Source organism: Cinclus cinclus, chromosome 4, assembly GCF_963662255.1.
Source record: "Cinclus cinclus chromosome 4, bCinCin1.1, whole genome shotgun sequence".
NCBI lineage: Eukaryota > Metazoa > Chordata > Aves > Passeriformes > Cinclidae > Cinclus > Cinclus cinclus.
Window position 1 is genome coordinate 39,932,458 of NC_085049.1, and position 22,762 is coordinate 39,955,219.

Here is a 22,762-nt window from a genome sequence, read left to right on the forward strand (position 1 = left end):
AAATAAAAGGTTTTCATCATGTTGCATGAAACTGATCTCTAAATACCTCAGAACACATGGCTCAATCTCCTTTATTCATTTATATTTTTGTTTTCCATGTCTTCCCTCTGAAAAACCTTTCAAAACACACATTAATTTTTATGTTCAGCTCTCCCTTTAGCTCATTCTGTTTCTTTCTTTTCCATGTCACTCCACTCCTGAACAATACTGTTAATTTTTTCTCTATACTCTCTTTCTCCAGTTCTAGCTCATGTATTTTCACTTTTAAAAAAATCTTCTTCCACCTTACTGGGTGATATTCTTTTCCCAGTGCTCTTTTTGTCAAAATAACTGTTTCTGCATCAGCTGCAACATCAAAAGCAAGCATCTCCCACTAGACCAGAATTATAATTCCACAGCATTTTATTTTTTGAATGAAGTTTTAGGAAAGGAAGGACAATATCTGTTGTTGAGAGGAAGGCATATTATCAATCAAACCACCCTACCAATCTCCCTGCATGTTCTCACACACTAGTTCTACCAGGACTGGCCTGGACCAGTTAAACTCAATTCTCTAGTGGAGGCAAACAGCAGAAGTGTTTGAACTTCAGTAACTTCACTCTCTTAATTGTCTGGAAATATTATGAGTTGTGCCTTATGCTCTCTCTTAGATGAGAGACAGTCAGATGGAATTAATTTATATGATTTATCCATTTATGAATAGACAAAGAAAATTGATTAACTGTAATATTCTGCTGGTTCTCCATAAGGAAAAAATGTAGATAGCAACAGGCATATCACCAGGGAGTTGTGAAATATTTATAAATCACCAGAGAGGATAGAAAATAAAACTATTTTGACAAGTACTTGTGAAAAATTAAATTCATTCCAACACCTGAGATTGGAAACAAGACTTATTCAGGTTAATGGAAAAAATTATCAGCTAACAGCTGTACAAAACCACCAGAAAGGGATTCAATATATGTGTCATCTTATGGCACATGAACAAGACCTTAGAAAAGTAAAGTAGATATTTGTAAATATTTTTCCATAAACAAAGCTCTTCCAAAATGAAAATAATTACTGAATTATTTTGGTTGCCCATCAGAGATGGTATGTTATATGTTTTCAGAAAGCTGGACATGGATTACCTGTGGCAAGAGGCAAGCACATTTCAGCCAAGTAATTCTCCTACATTTCCAGTTATTGCATCCTGGAAATCAAAAATCTAATTTCAGCAACAACTCTCCAGTGATGTATTTGGTGTTAAGTCAACTTTCTGACTTCAGAAAACCAAAGAGCCACAGATTTTACTGATAAACTTCTACAGTTTCCAAAGGTTCAATATGTAAAGTTCTGAGCCATATCCAATCCAATCCAAAAGGATTGTTTTCTGATTGTTTTCTGGAGCACTGCGATCTTTCCTGCTGCCCTTTGACAATACTACAGTGTCTTTGTGGTGCATCATTCGAAAACATTATTTCCATTAAAGTCTGTGGCCATGGCTTATTATCTGTAATTTTTGAGAAGTAAGAACTCTGCCTAAATCAGTGTTTCCCCTCCACCATCCAGCCATGATGGGCACCACAAATTCACATGATAAAGAATTTATTTTTCACCGGTACAGTCCAATTTGAAAAGAAAAAGCATATGAAGAATAGAAAGGTACTACCATATTTTTTACCAATAGCACTAGAGAGATTTTAAGTAGGAGTCTTCACCAAAAGGTTTATTTTTAAGAGGCCAATGCTAAGTAGGACCTTGTCACCTTGGAGCTCCTCCACAGTGAATACAGGCTGTAGATAAATAAGTATTGTCACCAGGCATCCCATCTGATCTATTCTAAATGTCTGTGTAATGAGAAAATGAATCTGTACCTATAAAGAGTGTCCAATTCAGATTAGCATCCTGACAGTGACTCACTCAGATTTAAAAGTCAATCTTTTGATCTCTGTTAGGACCAATTACTCTTGTCACTGGTCACTTGACAAGGCTGTACAGCACATCTAAATCAGAGCCACAAACTGAAAACAAATTTCTGATGTGTCATGCCCAAGGCTCAACTGTGAGGGCAAATTCTGAATGGCAATTTCTAAAGACAAATTATATTTCCTGGGGTCGAAAACGTGAATACCTAAATAGGCAAGGATAAGGAATTGCTTCCTGATTTATATATTTCCATTTGAGAAAGCTCTTTCCCTTTTGTCAGGCTGGCATGTGCATTTCTCCTTTTGTGCCAAGCAAGAATTTTCAGAGTTCAGAACATAAATGAAAGGTCACAAAAGTATAGTTTGCTTGCACTAAATCTTCAAAGGAAAGAGGCTGCTAATCACCACGGATGAAGTCTAGCATAGCAGAAAAGCTTGAAACAGCTTCTTCAGAGAATGTTTTAACAATCAGACCCTTTTGGGCAGGGGAGAGGAAAATAAGCACACAATTGCAACCTTTATCTAATAATTACTACCAGCAGCTGCAACACCACTGTTCCTCAAAGGCATGATATATCAAGAGTCAAAAGCAGTATCAGAGGAAAAGAACATTAATATTACTCAAAATTGAGTTGGTTCTTTGATTTCCAATATTTTTCACTCATTGAAATAATAAATCGTGATTTTTTTTATCCTTTCTTTTAAGATAGGGTTTTTTGCAGGGTTCTTTAGGTTCTTTGTTTTTTTTTGTTCTTTTTGGGGGTGTTGTTGTGTCTTTTTGGTTTTGTTTTTGTTTACTGGCTTGGTTTGGTTTGGCTTGTTTCATATCTGGAACATTTACAAAAAAAAAAAATAGTTAAACATGGAGATAGTTCAAAAGGCTTTAAGGCCAGGCAGCCTCCCACTCCCTATCCTTTGCTAAGCAGGATGCAAGACATACATCAAAGCTTCTGTGGATGAATGTGGTAACTGTTATGCTGCACTCTACATGCTAAGAGAGACCTAGATCCAAAAAGGAACCTGGGCACTGAACTATGTGAAAACATCTCAGCTGCTAACTTTGCAAACATAGGCTTCGGCATCTGTTTCCCAGAGTGTAATTCAGGGTGATGAGTTGGGCCCTTGGTCTTCTCAGAGACAATGCAGAGCAACATCAAAACCTGCAAAGTGGTGCCTGCCCCCATCCCACTACTCCCTGCCTGCCTGGCCCTTAGCCCTGGCTGCACAATGGATGCTCCAGAGACACCACTCTGGTGCTTCTGGTGCTTAAAGTAGGCAAGGGGAGATAGCAATTTTTTAAGAACTAAAAAAAAATAAAGCCACAAGGAGGCAGAATCTTAAAAACTATGGGTTACAGTATTTCAAGGAGGACACTGGAAAAAATAGTTTTATTTCTGCTGAGATGCAGAAAAAAATATTTGAGATTTAATAATTTTTCTACTATTGCATATTGTTTTACTGTATTAATTCTTTATTTTGATGATGAATAGCAAATTTACTGCAATAGAGTAAAATATATTACTTGTAACATAATAAAAGTAAACTATGATGTTTCATTGTTGGCAACAGCTGACTTCTTCTGGAATGGATAACTGAGAAGCAGTTGTAAATACCAACTGATATATTTTTTTACTGGTTAGAAAGAAACTATTTTTTATAACAATGAAAGCTGAATGCCTATATGGAAGGCAGGAAAAGGGAGTAGAGGTCCTTTCTTCTTAGATATTTAGATCTGCAGTGAATTACAACAGCTAATTTGTGTTTTCTTGTTGAATCAAAGCCAGCAAAAGACAATTAGCTCTGCTCAGACTAGACTGAAATAAGAAGAGGTCATAGAAGAATAACAATGATCTTCAAAGTTGTTGGACAACTTTCCTATGGGAAACAACTCAGCAGACAAAAACTTTCAGACTGGATATGACCAAGGAGTGATATGGATGTGGACCACAAAACTTTAAGAGGCCTAGATAAGGTGAATAGGGAATGACTGTTTGGTCCTTTTTCTAGTACAGAGCTATGAACCCTCAGATGAGAGAGAGAGGCTTACAGCAAACAAGGAGTTCATTCTTCCCACTTGGTGCCCCAAGATGTTGCTGCTGATAAAAGTCCAACTTCTCCAGGGAAAGTGAACAAAGGAAACAAATCTCACTTGAGGCAAATGAAGAAAAAGGTGTCTTTGATAAGTGATATCCTGATCCACAAATTGGTGGCAGGCAGGAAAATATTCTGAGGAGTTATTACTGCATTCCTAGCCTGTTTCTATTCTCCTTGGGCACCTGCTACTGTTGGAGGTGAGCTATGGAGCTGGATGGGACTGTGGTCTAATTTGTCATGGTTTCAGTGTTTTTGTCAATGAAAGCTGTACATAGTTCTTGGCAATAGGAAGAGAACCCACAGCTCCTTTACTTCCCTGTGAATGTTCTAGATGCCAAATGTGGAGCCTTGGTCACTCCTCCTGGCTTTAAATGTATGCTGAATTATTGTCCTGACCTCTTGAGTAAGCAAAGATGATTGATGAGTGATTATCTTTAACCATCCCATGTCTCATATGGAAAATAAGGCAGATTTTATGAAAGATTTTGCTCATGTCATATCTTTTTCAGTGTCTTTCTAAACAGAATGTAAGATAAATGCAAAATTTCTAGATGACATTTTTCCTAAATTGGAGAGAACTCTGAGGGGTACTTCAGAAACTGATTTAATAGAACCAATAGATGTTCTAAGGCTTAATATTCCAAAATCACAATGTATTAAAAAGTGGTTTTGCAAGAACTACATGACAGCATAAAATGTATTTCCCATAAGATCATTTAATATGATTTCATCACAAAAAATTGCTGTTTTTCCAGTCACTAACATAATCTGTCACAGTAGGGAAAACATATATGTTCTAATTTTGTTTATCATCAATATGACTGAAAACATTCTTTCTGAATGTTTTTTTTTTTCTGATTTTGGCATCTTGAATATGCTGGCCATTGATAAATGCATTCATAGTGGTCATGTAAGAAATTTTCATAAGGTTTCTGATGCAATTATGACATATTTTTATCAATAAATCTCTATGACCACTTTCTGGAACTTTGATTTCTCTTCTGATATAATCTTCTTTCCATAATATTTTACTAAAATTAAAAATCCAGAGAAAAGTTTTAAAGAGCAATAAATCCTTGAGATTTTAGAGAGAGAACTCCCAGAAAAAAGAAATTGGAAAGTTGTTACATATAGAAGAAAACTAATTCCAGCAAATTCACTCGAAGTCATTCTGTCTTCTTTTCCTTCACATTACCTAGGAAAAGCAACTGTCACCAGTTTTCAGGGATTATGGCAGCATGGATACATGGGCAGCATCTTTCACCATTTTGCTACCAGTTGGGTATTTCTCAACTAAACTATGTGGCAGCATGCCTCATGCAACATTCCTACTGTGGCATGAGGAAGGTAGAGTACACTGCCACATGGAAGGCCTGGAAGAGATAAGCAATCACAGGCATGATGCAGGCAAACACCTGCAGCAGGAGTCAAGGCCACACTTTGGCATCCAAGGCTGATCATGTTCCCAGGTGTTGGCCCTTCTCCTGTACGTAACAAAAAAAAAAGGTTTTGCAAATTAGAGGTGCTGATTAAAGACAAACTCCTAGTCTCTCAAAAGACATTACACATATAATCTGCAGGGTTTACACCATAGGAATATATAAATTTTATGAAAGTTCATTGTCCTCTTTCATACATTTTGGTGAGGAAGGCCATTGTGTGCTTTCACAGTAGATAAAAAAACTGTTCTCTGAAAGCATAAAACTCTCTCATTTCAGCATTCTTAATCCATTTATATTTACAGACCAAGGATTTGAGGACAATCAAAAGAAAAAATAATGGGACAAAAATAATGTAAAAAAATATATACAGAAGGTTTATTAATCAGCTTTCTGAAACTTGTGAGAGAGGAAATTTACTCAAAGGGAGGGTTTTGGAGAGAACAAAACTGGTCTAAGTCCACAGAGACTTCAAGATTACTGCCATGAGAGCAAATCAAGATTTAAGCTAAGAACAATCCTCTCAATCAGAGATAAAGGTCAAGTATAATGTTCTTCCCCAGTGCAGACATCTGCTGTAATTATAATGTTCTTCCCCAGTGCAGACATCTGCTGTAATGGAGGAGACCATATATTATCTGAGCTACCAAAATGGGTAGTTTTTGTGAGGGTTTTATAGATACAAAACAATATATTAATCTTGACATCGTGAAGGTAAACTGACTGAAACTCTCTCTAGTTCTGCAGAATTACAATGCATTTTCCCAGTTTCTAATTTAGAAATCCCTTTTCTTTGCAGCTGCCTGCAATATTTGCTCATAATCTCTGCCATCTCATAGGTTTAATCTTTCAAAGATTCCCATGGTTTTAAAATAATGCTATTTCTATTTTCCATTCTATTTCTGCTGGAGTACTTTATGTGTGCATATCTTTCAGCTGTTCTTTGCACCCCTAATTAAATCCAAAGCTGTTACAAGAAATTTCCTCACAAGCAGGTCACATTCTGCAGAAACATTGCAGCTCTGTGGGTGGTTGTTTGAAGTACATAGTTGCTGTATCTTGCAATCTAGAAATCTCATTCCATGTCCTCAGCAGCAGTGTAATATCCCTCTACCTATTTATCATTTCAGCAGTATCAGTCTTTTGTTATGTATCCCTACCATGCATTTTTACTGTCATTTCTGGCTTGAGTATCTTCTCTAGAAACCTTAGTACTTTACAGTGCAAAACTTCAGATGAATATGTAATCTTTCAAAGACACAGCCTAGAATTCAAATTCAAACATAAGAGGGCACAATTATCTTTGCTGTACTCAAGTTCTCAGATTACTGAGTAAATACACATTTTCCTGATGGGTGCTGGGATGACTTCCTAACAGTTTCTCAAACATGTTGCCTGGATAATGGTGATACTAAAGCCAAAACTGAAGGCTGACTTTAGCTACAAAGCTGGACCTTTCATCAGTTACCTACTGCAGCACTGGCAGGAAGACAGGGCCAAAAGAGCTTATGTTGAAGTGTGTCTTTGTTTTGGGCTTAGCCAGGCTGAAGTGTGCCAGTGCTTTGGCAGGGCACCCTGATGCCCTGATATTGGATTGCCAGGCACTGGAAGCCCAAAACTTAGAAAGAATAATTATTCCAATAATGCAATGCCATGGCCATTGTCATAAAATTAAGAAGGGTTTTGTGCTAGTACAAAAGTTGTAATAAGTGATTTCTATTATCTTGCTTTAAGTTTACATGAGAATAGAACTTACTAACCTTTAACCTATGCCTACTCCCTCCACAAAGTAATGGGTTTGCATTAAGTAAATGCCAAAGAAAACCGACTTATAACATCTTTCTGAACAGATGATGATTTATTTTTTATTCCTAAGTTTATTTTCTACATTTTCTTTTGCATGATTTTGTCTCTTTTTAATCCTCTTGGATGATAAACCAGTCCATTCCCATCATTGCAGCTAACCAAGTCATCAAACCAGTGACCTGCCCTTAGTCTGACAGTTCCCATCCCATTGCTTAATTTCCCACACTGTCCGTAAGATAATGAATTTTGTTACTAATTAAATAATTCCTGAGTTAAATTCATAAGCAATCTTTTTATCAGGTATCTTCTCTTCCAGAGGAATATCTTGTCATCAGTCTACAAAACTGTGTTCATTCTTGCTCCCATCTATTACTACAATGGATTGTGAATTCTTTATCAGTGGCACTGTTTCACAAATAAATAGGGGATAAAACCACCCCACAGTAATTAGGAGGAGAGTTTTCAATCTGAATGCACTCAAGTTGAGGACAAATATATTAGGTCAGCTCTTTGTCTTCTACAAGTATGTTAAGGAAAGAAATGGCTGATCCATGAGTTTTAAAGAAAACATGTAGAAACCATGATGGAAGAAGTTACACAGAGTATAGACAACAAATTCTAGCCCAACACATGTCACCCTACAGCCCTAATTCAGGTACCAAAGTACCAAAGGATATGGGTCTTCAAAACACCTCTTGTTTAGCATTCCATGGACTTCATTACAGGATATCACTGAGAGACTCCCCGGACTGATCCAGCCCTCTGATTATTACCCATTGCTGATACTCCAGGCTGGCAGTGATGAGATTGAAAAGAGGAGTGTCAGGGCAGTTAAAAAGGACTTTAGGGTACTAGGTTGAGTGGTTGATAGGACAGGGGCACAGGTAGTCTTTTCCTCCTTTCCTTTGGTGGCTGAGATAAACAGTGAAAGGAATAGGAGAACTCACATCATTAACACCCTTTTGCCATCCTTGAGCCGCTCAAGGGTTGGTGTCATCAGCAAAATTTTGGATTTTTTTGATCAAGGGGCAGCTTTTATGGCACCTGCCCTGCTGGAACCAGATGGGGTCCATTTCTCAGTTAAAGGCAAAAGGTTTTTAGCTCATGAACCGGCAGACCTTGTTGAGAGGGCTTTAAGCTAGGTTTGAAGGGGGAAGGGGGTGCAGCTGGGCTCTCTGGAAGCAGGCCCAAGGGTGGTAAACCTGGGTTAGTGGTGAAATCAATAGCCCAGCTGAGGTGCATGTGTACCAATGCACGCAGTATGGGTAACAAACAAGAGCTGGAGGCCATGGTGCAACAGCAGAGCTATGATGTAGCTGTCATCACAGAAACACGGTGGGATGACTCACAGAGCTGGAGTGCTGCACTGGAGGGCTGCAAGCTCTTCAGAAGAGACAGGAAAGGGAGAAGAGGTGGAGGGGTGGCCCTTTATATCAGGCCCTTTATATGCCGTTTATATGGCATCATTTTGATGCCATAGGTGTTGAAACTAATGACAATGAATTTGAATGCCTATGGGTGAGAATTAAGGGCAAGGCTAACAAGGCTGACATCCTATGGAGAGTCTGTTATCATCCACCCAGCCAGGAAGAAGAGGTGGACAACTTATTCTATAAGCAGCTGGAGAATGTTTTCAGGACCACCAGCCCTTGTTCTTGTAGGTGACTTTAACCTATCAGACATCTGCTAGGAACTTAATAGAGCTGAAAAAAGGCACTCTAGGAAGATTTTAGAGTGTGTGGAGGACAACTTTTTGTCCCAGCTGGTGAGTGAGCCCACCAGGGGAAGGACTATGTTAGATCTGCTATTTGCAAATAGAGATGGGCTGGTGGGAGATGTGGTGGTCAGAGGTCACTTGGGGCATAGTGATAATGAAATTATAGAGTTCTGTAATTTCTTGGTGAAATGAGGAGGAATATCAGAGTTCTCGATATTTGGTGAAATGAGGAGGAATAACAATATGACTTTTACATTGGACTTCCAGAGGACAGACTTTCGCCTATTTAGAAGACTTATTCAGAGAGTTCCTTGGGAAGCAGCCCTTAAAAACAAAGGAGATCAGGAAAGGTTAGAGTACTTCAAAACAGAGATCTTGAGGGCACAGGAACAGACTGTCCCTATGTGCCGAAAGATGAGTCAATGAGGCAAATGTCCAGCCTGGATGGGCAACAATGTTTTGGAGGAACTTTTGGAATAAAAAGAGGATGTATCATCTTTGGAAGGAGGGTCAGGACTCTCAAGAATTATTTAAGGGGGCTGCTACACCGTGCAGGAAAAAAATTAGGGAGGCCAAAGCTCTGTTTGAACAGAAAATGATGACTTCTGTAAAAGATAAGAAAATTGATTTTACAAATATATTAATGGTGAAAGGAAGGGTAAGTCCATCCTTTGTTTTTTACTGGATGCAGGAGGGAACTTAGTAACTACAGATGAGGAAAAGGCAGAAGTGCTTAATGCTTTCTTTGCCTCAGTCTTTACTGGGAAGATGGCATGTCCTCAGGACAACTGTCCTCCCAGATTGGCAGATGGTGTCAGGGAGCAGAAGTGTCCCCCTGTTATCCAGGAGGAGGCAGTCACAGAACTGATGAGCCTCTTGGTTATCCATAAATCTATGGGCCCAGATGGGATCCACCCCAGAATGATAAGGGAGCGGGCAGATGAGCTTGCAAAGCCACTCTCCATCATTTACCAACAGTCCTGGCTCACTGGGAAGGTTCCAGTTGACTGGAAGCTGGCCAATGTGACACCCATTCACAAAAAGGGTGGGAAGGAGGATCCTGGTAGATGTAGGCCAGTTAGCCTGACCTCAGTACCTGGTAAGGTAATGGAACAGTTTATACTGAGTGTCATCACGCAGCCCTTACAGGATGGCGAGGGTATCACACCCAGCCAGTGTGGGTTTAGGAGAGGGAGGTCATGTTTGACCAACCTGGTCTCCTTTTAGATCAGATGACCTGCCTGGAGGATGCAGGAAAGGCTGTGGATGTTGTGCACCTGGACTTTTGACACTGTCTCCCACAGCACACTCCTGGAAAAGCTGGCAGCCTACGGTTTGGACAGGAGCACTCTGTGCTGGGTTAAGAACTGGCTGGATGGATGGCCAGGCCCAGAGAGTGGTGGTGAACAGCACTGCATCCAGCTGGGGATCAGTCACCAGTGGTGTCCCTCAGGGATCTGTGCTGGGGCCAGTCCTGTTCAATATTTTCATTGATGACATGGGTATTGAGCGTATTGAGCCTTTCATTAGTAAATTTGCAGATGCTGCTAAGCTAGGAGCATGTGTTGATCTGTTGGAAGGGAGGAGGGCTCTGCAGAAGAATGGTTGGAAGAATGGGCAGAGTCCAATGGGATGAAGTTTAATAAGTCCAGGTGCTGAGTCCTGCATTTTGGCCACAATAACCCCCTGCAACTTTACAGGCTGGGGATGGTGTGGCTGGACACTGCCCAGGCAGAAAGGGACCTGGGGGTGCTGGTCCACAGCTGACTGAACATGAGCCAGCAGTGTGCCCTGGTGGCCAAGAAAGCCAATGGCATCCTGGCCTGGATCAGGAACAGTGTGGCCAGCAGGAGCAGGGAGGTCATTCTTCCCCTGTACTCAGCACTGGGGAGGCCATCCCTTGAGTGCTGTGTCCAGTTCTGGACCCTCAGTTGAGCACATCCAGAGGAGGGAACAAGGCTGATGAGGGGCTTGGAACACAAACCTTGTGAGGAATAACTGAGGGAGCTGGGGTTGTTTAGCCTGGAGAAAAGGAAACTCAGGGGTGACCTTATCACTCTCAACTCCCTGAAAGGTGGCTGTAGCCAGATGGGGGTTGGTCTCTTTCTCCAGGCAGCAACCAACAGAACAAGAGGACACAGTCTCAAGCTTCACCAAGGACAGGTTGGATATCAGGGGTTTTTTTTTCATGGAAAGAGTGATAAAGTACTGGAATTGTCTGCCCGGGGAGGTGGTGGAATCACCATTGCTGGATGTGTTTAAAAAAGACTGGATGTGGCACTCAGTGCCATGGTCCAGTTGAGATGTTAGGGCATGGGTTGGACTCGATGATCTTGAAGGTCTCTTACAGCCTAGTCATTCTGTGAATTCTGTGAATTCATTTTGAGGTATTTGATTGTCCTCAGGCAGGGCATATGGTGGTCCAAAGGCTCATACAGGCACAGCCTTTCTCTGTGTTGTGCAGTTTCACACTGCTCACTATCATCTGTATTAATCTTAATTTTTAAAAATTGAAAATAGCATCAATGTTTTATCAAATAAATTCAAGGCTATCCATCACATAAGAAATACTTTGCATTAACAAAATAAATTGTCAAGCACCAGCCAACCCTTATCTTCCAAGTCACCTCCATTAAGATGGACAGTTTAGTGCATCATTCACCATGATTTCCTTCTCCTTCAAGAAGTTGCAGTGTTATCTGCAGGTCTACCTCTGCAAAACTCAGAGACCTGACATGTTCATTGACCATCAGGCTGGTATTGAATTTTTTGTCTGCCTTTTCTCTCATTTTTCTTTGTTTTCAGTAGCAGTTACTATTAGTTTGACTTTCCTCTTCAAAATGACCACCTTAGGCAAATCAGGGAGTTTGTGACTTCAGCAGTTCTTAATGCTAAATGGACTGAAATTTCATGCTGATTGTATATCCCATCTTTTCCTCATTGTGAAAAGATCAGATTTTTTTTTTTTTTTTTTTTTTTAAGGCTTACCTCCAAAACACAGAAGAGGAGGAAACACAGGTGCTAAAAGATTAAATGCTGGACACTGAGAGATATTTAGGAGAGCTGCCAAAGGTCACAGCAGTAATGCTCAGGAACGTGCATCTGTTAAGTCACAGTGCAAAGCCTGCTGCTCATCCTTTGTGTTTCTCACAGAAGGGAATGGGTTTCAAAGCCTCCATCAGGGGAACCTGACACCCTGCTGCAGTCTGGGTGCTGCATCCCTATGTCTGCCTTCCAGTGGTTCAACCACTTTAAACAATTCCTTTCTGGATATTTCAGAAAATCCTTTTGAAAGAAAGGTGCCATAGCCCCCAGAAACAGGATATCAGTGCTATTGCTGATTTAAAGGCAAACCACTGTGTTGTCAATGCCCATAGGTACCTGCTTTAATGCTTTGAGTTTTGGCCTTCCCTTTCCATTTGTATGAATATCTTTGATCTGAGTTAATACCTTCATTTGGAGAATTAGACAGCTGTAGTGTACATACAAGGGATAGCATTGTTTCCATAATGATGGAAGTTTCCTCACCTGCTGTGTCACTTTATCTTGTAATTTAGTTAAATCAGGAGTTCTTATTCTCTTGAATCACCTTCTGCTTGACAAAGACACAGTTTGGATCAAAAGGGCAAGGACAGAATGTTATTACCTTCAGAACTCTGCATTTAACTCCCCCTGCTTCTGTCACTTTCATTCAATTATCTTTCAAAATTTAAACAGATATTGCAGATGACAATTGCAGGTGACAGAACAGAAAAATACAAAATTTTTAGCACATCTGTTGGATTTTGTGCTCAAATTGGCAGCAAATGAAGCTACCATCTTATGACTGCATGCTTCTTTGTTTGAGATAATTACTATATACATTCAGAAAATTTAAACTGTGACCCGCAGGCCACATCATAACAGTCAGCTCCATCACCTTTTGTGAACAAGTGTGATACTTAACACTTACATCAGTGGTGACTAGATCAGGTTCTCAGAGTATTTCTGAATAACAAACACTTGTTCAATCAAAATAAACTACTCCTTTGGGGCTACTGCTGAAAAGAGATCATATACACAAAAGAGTTGCAGTGTTTAGATACCTCAGGATGTTTTATTTATAAGTTAAGGTACTGTGACTAGCAATGCTTTTCAGAAGATGGATCAGAAATCTCAAGGTCAAGCATTCAGAGTTAGAAAATGCCACCAAATGCCATTTCAACAATGCATTAGGAAGTAACTTTAATAATATTGTTATATACTCTGTTCCCATGAATCTATAGTCTCACCCAAGGTATAGAACAGCCACTAACATCAGACAGGCAGCTATGGAAAGCATCCTTTGACATTTAGCATTCCATGCACAGTTCCAGGCTCCATGCAAGAGTTAAAACCCTGCTCTGAAGAGATGTTTCAATTTCCTTATGAACATTTCATTATATTATAGTACCATACATGCCTCACAAACAGTAAATAATTTTTCTCAAACACTTCAGAAAATGAAAGAATCATTTATCTCCAAATGGGGGGGGGGGGGTGTTGGGGGGGAGGCAAGAAATTAAAGGAACCAATCTCCATTTAATTTAGGTCAAAAATCTAATCCTTACCATTGAATTAAAAAAAAAAAAAGGAAATTCAGTGTATTGCTACTCTAAATTTCAGATCATGGCTCATACTTTGCAGAAGATACGGTCTCAAAAAAGCTTTCATTAAAAGGGAGAACACATTTGTAAAAAATCTGTGGGTAAATGCCTTGACAAATTTCCTACACAGGAATTTTATACTGGCAACAAGGACAGAATCTAGTCCCACAGAATTCAGCTGCTGCAATTCCACAATTTACAATTCTGTACTCAACTGTCTGAAACAAAAGACCATTTTTTCCTTTCTCTATGGATCTCTCCATCATAAGAACAGATCACAACACAAAGCCTCTTTCACTATACAATTCTTAAGTCTTCCTCAGAACTCTATCCATCCTTCACATTTCCTGTGGGAAAAATAATTAATGAAGGGCTGTATAATAACTGCAACACAGAAGAAGATTGAATTGAGGTTGCACAGGGAATCTCAGTTTCAGTATCTTTCTTCTTGCTACCATAATATTTTTATGCACTTTCTAGCCAGCAATTTCCTTGGGTTTCAAGAAAAGCTGGCATAGACCCCAAAAATTCTTTAACATGGAATTGCAAATTATGTCCACACATAACCTCCCTACATACATAGCAGGATTAAGGGCAGGCTGAAGGCTGGGAAAGCCACGCCTGAACTGCCCACATTATTTACTGTGGACTTTGTTGTAGCTTGGCTGAGAACATTAAAACTGCTTAGAAAAAGCCAGCCTCAGGGTATCTGCTAATGGATGGGGCTGCAAGTGTGCTTGGCTCAGAATATTCTGACCCTCATGAACTAGGTAAAAGAGCTTGGCTCTACTCTAAAGCAATTAGAACATCCAAGCCTTCTTTTCTTTTGGGAGGTCTATGCAGTCAGCTTCATGTACAGCTTTCAGGCAGGCCTGATTTTCATAAGCAGTTCTGAAATATCACGAATGCCTCGGCTTTTAAAGGGAAGTATTCAAGATTTTGTCTATTGCTACTCCTACTAGGTTTTTGCCCTGGAAACCTACCTTTAATCCTTAAAATTATATAATATCTAAAACCCCATAAGACAGTATTTTGCACATTTGCCACTAAAATATACCAGAATAATCTAGTGAATCTAGTACATCTAGTAAATTCTGTTTAGTCTATGGTGCTTACTTAGAGATACAGAAGAAACATCTGTGGAATAAAGTTGCATGATGTAGTAATTATGAACCCTGAAAAGAAGCATATTCATTTCAAGGGTCTATTAATAGAGATTTGTGTTTATTTAAACTCTGAATGACTCTGTTTTTATAGATAATTAAGCCATTAAAAAGAAAAAAAATGCAGTAAATTATGCCCATATTCTGATTCCTATTAGTACTGTCATTCAAAGTTTTACACTTGAGTAGAATGATCTGTCTGTAGCTGAGATAAGCAGCTCCACATGAATGTATGTATCTAATGCAGAGATCTTGCCATGAAGAGCTAACAAAGAGCCCTGGAAAAGTCCTTCTGCCTCCCATGTTCTGGGTAACCAAAGACAGGTCAGAGATATGCTCTGAAGTGTGCATGTATATGTGTGCCTGTATGTGCAGCCTCTACTGGAATCTGATTCGTATGAATTGTATCAATCTGATGTCCTAGGAATAAGGAATGCATATTGAATTATTTTATAGCAAGCATGTGTCAACGTGCTTTTTAAAACACAGAGCACCAGGAATGCGACACAATTTTCACAGCTTCTCCTCCATATGTGTATCTCTGGAAAGCAGCAATTCTTTAGACTGAACAACTTGTTTCAGTGCACTCCATGCCTACACAGGTCTCTCTGATAACCCTTGTGGTTAGACTCCATGGCATGTAAAATCAAATGCTCTTCCCACACACATACTTTTTGTGAATTTGTCTGTCTGACTCTGATTTTACCTCAACATTCTTTCACAGCCACATGATAGTCTATTAACAAGAACACCAGCACAATATGCTATTTTATTATTTACTCAGTTGTTAAAAATATGACAGGTTGGAAATCTCCTAATGCCTAAAAGCAATTTAAATCCTAGAATCAAATTTCTTGTGATGTTCTTACCTCGGATAGACAATTATGCTGATAATAAACTGAATTATGAATTGTTCTACCTGCACATATTTCTCTCTGAAAACAGGAGCGTTAGAAGGCACAGAAAATTGCTCATGTATTAGAGTGAAGAATATAAAAGAGGCTAGTAAATACCCCTGGCAGATGAAGTTCTGACAGTAGAAATGCTTATCAGTTCTTTTCATGTATCCTTTCTCAACATTATAACATTGAAAGAAAATTATGTTAAAAAGCAAACACCGTATGTGACAAAGCAAAGACCTTTCATATAGTATTTTTACAATTATTTCCTGATGTTAGCTAAAGAGACCACAGCATAAAACATAGTTGTACCACACAGTAAGGGATTTACCTTCTACATCTGCATTGCTTTAATATATGGAGCAGGAGGGAGAAGTTTTCAAGGATGAAGTTTTCTCATTCACCTGATTCTTATTTTTCAATTCATTAGAATTTTTTAGATTCTGAACAGAGCACCACTTTTTACTGCATTTTAGGAATAGCACTTCATCTGTTTGCTCAGCTAAGCCTTAAAAGCACTAAAGACGAACCTGTCCTTTGAAGATAACAAATCACTTCACAGTTCCTGAACAGATTCAGCATCAAAAAGGTCCTCAGAGGAAAAAGTATCAGCTGTAGACCAGCTGCTTTGCCAAAGACAATATACCAGTCTTCTGCAAATTTATTTTTCTTCTGCTTGCTAAGGTCTTTGTTGGGTAAATTCAAGTCAGACAAGCTTCGGGCATAACTGGGTCTCTTCTTCCTCTGACACTCTTGAGCCCGTATTGGAGAGCTCTCAAGCATTGAAGGGCTGAGCTCAATCAAAAAATGAGGCAGTGGCTTTATGAATCTATGTTCTTACAGTGAAACCAGACCTCTGTCCTGCAGTTTTACTTTACAGAGCTCTTTCTGTACAAGCAAGATGAGAAAGAAATGCCAGTCATTTACGCAAAGCTGAATGACAGTCCCCAGCACAGGGACAGGCAGGGACGAGCACTGAAGGACCATGGCAGGTTCTCTGACTGTGATGGTTAACACTAAAAGGTCATGGTTCTGGCTTAGTGGGGCATGAGTGCTGCATAGGAAGGTTCTCAGCATCAGAGAGAGGAATGGCTTCAAATAAAAGGTGAAATTAAGAAGTCAGGGTAAAATAAAAAAGTAAAATAAAAATGCATGATGTGGAGAGAAGGGGGAAGGTTGATATGATGCTTTTCTGCTACTTACTGATTAAAAAATACTAAAAAAATGCTATAAATTAATGGCAGAACACACCCTTTGGCTTCTTTTGAAAACAGAGAGCACAAACTAAAATCTTAGAGCCAGTTTGAATACTATCATCACACTGAGTCTGCACTTACTGTGAGATAGACTCAAATAATGCTTTTTTTCCATTAGATTGTCTTTTATTTTTAACTGCCCTTTAATCAGCATGTTCCTTGACAGCCCATACCCCATGGTACTATATATTCCCTGAAGTACCTCAGCTGGCTCCTGCCAGTCAAGCTGACAAGGATCTTTACCCAGCTTTCAACAGAACTGCTATTTCAGAAACTGACTGGTTTCCTTCTTTCAAGTGAATGCAACTGTGGGTGAGTAAAAGTCACACTCTGAACTGATACACTGAAAATACGCTGAAAAATAGAGTGAAATGGGATGATGACAATTTACACAGATACAGCTTCTTATCTCTTACTTTCTCCTCCTGTATTATTCATTTCCCAATATCATTCTTTTTATGAGCACTGTTTCCTTCCCAAATCATCTCTCTCTTCATTCCTGCCTTTCTCAACACCACTCCACAAAGTATCAATCTTACCATAACCCCTTCTCATGTAGCAGTCATCCTATCTCCCTAAATAATCTCTCCTTCACACTTCTCTTAAAATACTTGCTGAAAGCATCCAACCCAAAGGTTTCTTTTTATCTGGACAATTTTCTTTTGCTCTACACATCGCAAGATGTACTTTCCTAGCTTTTCTGTGAGAGGCTCTTTGAGTAAAGAAGAGGTAGAGGATGCTTGATCTCTAAAAGAGATTTATAATTTGATGGAGTACATTGTTTTTTCCCCTTGGGAAAAACAAATAGACAAGAGTTCATTCACAGTGACATTGTATCATACATCATTCTGGGACAATAAGCAACTGATGGGCTGCTTGACGCATTACTAAAATGTATAAGTGTGTGTTTTTGTGAAAATGTTGTGAAACAGAAACAGAAACTGCCTTGGACATGCTGGAAGGAGATAAGTACTATATGTATGAGGTGCGTAGCCAAGATCTAGGGCTTATGGACCGTGTCAGATGGGGAACTTTGCCCTGTAGTTTTTCAGGATTTTTGAAGTAACACCATTTAATAATTTGTCAACCATTTAGCTAAAAAGCATTATGTGCAAGGTGTAAAAGAAAGTGGCTTTACAAAGGAATTGTTGGGATTAATTATATGGCCTGGTTGCAGCACATACCATAAATGATGCATGTTGAAACTTGAGTTTCATGAAGAAAATCTTTTGTCTGCCAGGCAACCATGCCATGGCCAGAGACTGTTCCACTGCCCCAGACAGGTGCAGGATGGCCAGGAGGCACTGGACCAGGCCCAGCCCCAGGCATCAGGCAGAATACCATGGGCAGGAAAGGGGGGAATCTGGCACAAGGAATGTCAGGACTAATCAGACTTGCAAGCCCTCAGGACCCAGGAAAGTTCAGTGCTGAATCTGAAGCACATTCTGACTCCTAGAAAGACTTCATGTCTCCTTCCAGCAACTTCTTTCCCATAGGAAGAAAACCATGCCTTTTGTGAGATAGCTGTCATCTGAGCTATGGATCCCAGGGAAAATGCTGGATGACCTGACCAAAAGTGCCCAGCTTAACACAGCATCTGATGTATCTGCTGGCAGTTTAGGTTGAAGGTAGATATTGCCTTCCCCTCAGTCATTTCAAACTGTGCTGAGGGTGGATGGAAGGTGTTCCCATTGCTCCACGGAGCAACTTCATGTGTTTTGGCAAGCTTTATCAGACCTTTAGGAGCAAAATTAGAATTAAATAAAATATATCCTTAACTACGTGCAGTTCTAGATCACTCATCTCAAAAGGGTATACTAAAAATCAGTAAAAGGTAACAGAAGGACAACAAATATTCTAAGTATGGAATAGCTTACCATAGGAGCAGAGACTGCATAGCTGCACAGTTGTGCTAAGTACCTCATTTAGGAGATACATTTGGAAACCATACTCAGATGTATTCATATATATACAGCTGGATACCAAGGGGATGGGATAGGGATGAAGCCCTTACTATCCCTTGAATTGAAATGTAGGGGTCAAGGATGATCAAATGAAGTCAGAAGTAAGCAGTTTAAAGTTTTTAAGTGCAGGAACATTCTGGAAGACAGAACTAATTTTTAAAATAATTTATTTCTAAAAGTCATTAAAAACCTTACTGTTCTAAGCAGGAAGAAGCACTTTTATATAAGCTAAAAATAAATTTAAACTGCTGTAATATAAAAAACTGACTTCTGCTAAGCAGAATACAGTAGCTTCAGATGGTGTGAACATCTGACTTCACTGATTCTGCCTTCCTTGCAAAGGCAACATCCCCCGATGATGTCTACCTGAGAAAGCTTTTTGGTGTGACAGAAACAGATGAACATATTGGAGCACTGAAACATACTCTACAGAACATACCCATGTGTAGGATTTGAGACTCTCCAAATGACCAACCTCTCATTTGGACCCTGGTTTCTCCATGTGGACATGAATATGCTTGGCCTGCAGCTGGAGCTCACCTAGAATCTAGATCTGAACCAATGTGCTGCAAGACATTACCTCAGACTGACAGAAAGGAAAGTGTTAATAGTTTCTCAGCTTGATCCCTTGAGTACCTATTACAGGCAGAATTTCTGCAAGAGAAAGGAAAGGAGGTTTGTCCTCATCAGCAGGGTGTAGAAGCTGACAGGAACTGGCACTAAGAGAGGAGTTAATAGAGTTTTAATGAGTGAGCTGGGCCAATAATCACATATCTACCTGGCTTCTGAACTGCCTTCATGATAGGAATGTAATTTTAAACCATCTCCTTCTGAAAGATCTGAAAATTTCTACATTCTCATTGAGGATCATACTAGTTGTCAAATTTGTAGGGAATTAAAAGTAACAGGATTTCACAGATTAAGAACATTTGCATTTCTCCCATTCAAATTGTCAATTATCTATCATCTGTGCTGAAAACAATCAACTGAATTTAAAACCCCTTTTGTTACGAACAGAAGAATCAGGAACCCCTCTTTATTAGTAGTACTAGTGAATTGCTTTGAGGATTATCAGAATAGGATGGAAGCAATAAAAGTGTTTAGTAAAATAAGAGATGAATCTTTTCCTTAAATTCAGATCAGTGCATAACAATGATCTTATTTTCTAAATGCAGGGGTGCAGATGTTTTACTTAAAAAGATTATACTTAGGAAGCTGAGTATTGCACTCATACAAAACTCTCTGAATTCAGTTATTCATGTACACGACCCTGCAAAATAGCTGCTGGGATTAAGAGGATTAATTACAAATAAATAAAATAAAGTAAAAAGGATGTTTATCATATAAACACTCTAACAGCTAAGCTGACTTCCCTGGCAGAACATTTCTACTCTAGGAATTTAACCTATGGGCACACATAATTAGCTCTTTCACCTTAAAGTTGCTGAAAGAATGATTTGCTTAAGAAGATTAGGTTTTTTTAATGTTCAATAGAAGTACTGACAAATGATCCTAAAATGATTATAGGGGAACTCTTTCAACACCATCTTCTGATCTTTTATTTTGAAACAGCGTGCCTTTCAGTCAAAAACCTTTTAATCTGACCTTTTGTGTTTTTCCAAATCAATGCTCAACTTTTAATACCTTCTGTATTCAAGTCGAGTATGCAATGAGACAGTTTTCAAGGCTCTTTTGATCCACATGGACGATAACTACAATAGTCTCTTTAAATAAAACTTTAGAGCTAGTTTATTTCTTCTGGTCATTGTAACTGCATGCGGCTTCCTGTCTGCACTGGAGCACTTTACCATGCCTGTGCTGATGCAACAGCCCTTTTTGAACTGTGCTGTACCAAAATTATTTAAGTTAAAAATAAATTTTCCAAAATGGGGGCATTTTTAAGGGCAGGTGGAAGACAGAAGAGGCAATACTGAAAAGCAAGGATGGAATAAAGTTGACTCAGTTGGGTCATGGCTGGGAAATGGATTGTTCCATCATTTTGCCTGTATACCATAAACTTGAGATGTGGAGTAAGCACTGTAATAAACATTTTAAGACACCTGCAGTGGCTCTCTATCTATTGTGTGCATGACAGTCTATTTCCTCATATAAAAGCTAAGGATCAAATTTTTAATTACTGACACAGACTTACAGAGTAATTCTCTTTTTTAAGGTATAGAATTATCTGGATCCTCCATTGTTGCACAGTACTATACGTGCATTGAAATTATGTGAGCTTTATTTCTATTTTTCCTATTCCTATAATTCTCAGGCTTGTGAAATTTAACACACTCAGCTGTTAGCATCATCTGGAAAATGATGTAATCATTTTATCAACTGATGCAATGAACAGAAATCAATTTATATTATTAAGTCTTGCTCAGTAAAAATGAGACTTTCCTACCTTAAGTTATGCTGCCATCTACAGGCAATCCAGGTTGGAACAAATCTCTGGCCCCTGGTTTAACAGCCTCCACAAAACAATGATAATAAAAAAGGGAAAAGTATGTGATGCTCAATGCAATTGCTCACCACCCTCTGCTTAATGCCAGACCTCCCTTCCCGAACTCAGATCAGCTCCTCTTCCAGGTAACTTCCCCCAGTTTATATACTGGGCATGATGTTCTGTGGTGTTGAATATCCCTTTCGTCAGTTGAGATCACCTGCCCTAGATATGCTCTCTGTTACCTTTGTGTACCTCCTCACTGGGAGCATATGAGACAAGAAAAAAAGTCCTTGACTCAGGATAGTCCACTTGGCAAAAATCCCAAAACATCAGAGTGTTGCCAATGCCATTATCATTCTGAATTCAAAACACAGCATTGCAAAGCTACTGAGAAGAAATGATCTCTATCTGAAACCAGGACAGCTGCTCAGAGCTTTATCCCATTTGGTCTCACAAACCTACTCGGATGGAGGCTGCATGCCTCTGGGCAACCTGTTCCACTGCCTTACAGGTAAAAAGCCCTTCCTTTTAACCATTCTAAATCTGTAATTTCATTTTAGGCTCATTGTCTCTTGTTCTGCCATGAAAATCCTGGCTCCACCTTCTTGCTATCCTCCTCATAGGTACTGGTGAGTTGCTGTTGATTCCCTCCCAAACTATGTGTTCTCCAAGTTAATGAAGCCCAGTTCCTTCAGGGTCTTCTCAAATGACAAGGGCTCCAGTGCCCGAATAGCTCAGGGGCTCTCTGCTGAACTTGGTCCAGTTCTTGTATGTTTTTCTTGTGATAGGGACAAAAACTGAGCGTAAAAGTTAAACGTGGTCAAATAACTGTTGAACATTTGGATGCAATATCTTCCCATGGTCTATTAGTTGTGTCCCTGCTACCCTGTTTCAGAAGGCTGTTGGTCATTCTTTCTGCCAAGGAACAGAGCTGAACAGGGCCCATGTTCAGCTGCCCACCACGTCCCTGAAGAGCTGGGCTGCTGCACTGGTGCTTCCTTCCCCCAGGTAACACTTCCCATTTGTCCTTGAATGTCATACAGTTCCCACTGGCCTCTTCCTTCAGCATATCTAGGCTGCCCCAGACAGCAGCCTGGCCCTCCAGAATATCCATTTGTTCCCTTCATTTGGTGTCATCTGCAGATTCAATGAAGGTAAATTCCATCCACTCCTCCAGCCACTGACAAAGACACGAAGCAGGATGGGGCCCAGAAGACACCCCAGCAACACTCACTCCAGGGAGGGTATTACCCCTTAACCCCTTCTCTCTAAGCTTCATCATCACATCACATTTTCACTCATCTGGTTGTCCACCCATCCAAACCACAATGTCCTAACTTGGTTTCACAAATATAGTGGTACAGTGGCAAATGGACGAGGTAAATTATGCTTTTTTTGTTCTCCCCTCTTTCAAAAATCACTCATTTTATCACAGTTAACTGCCTT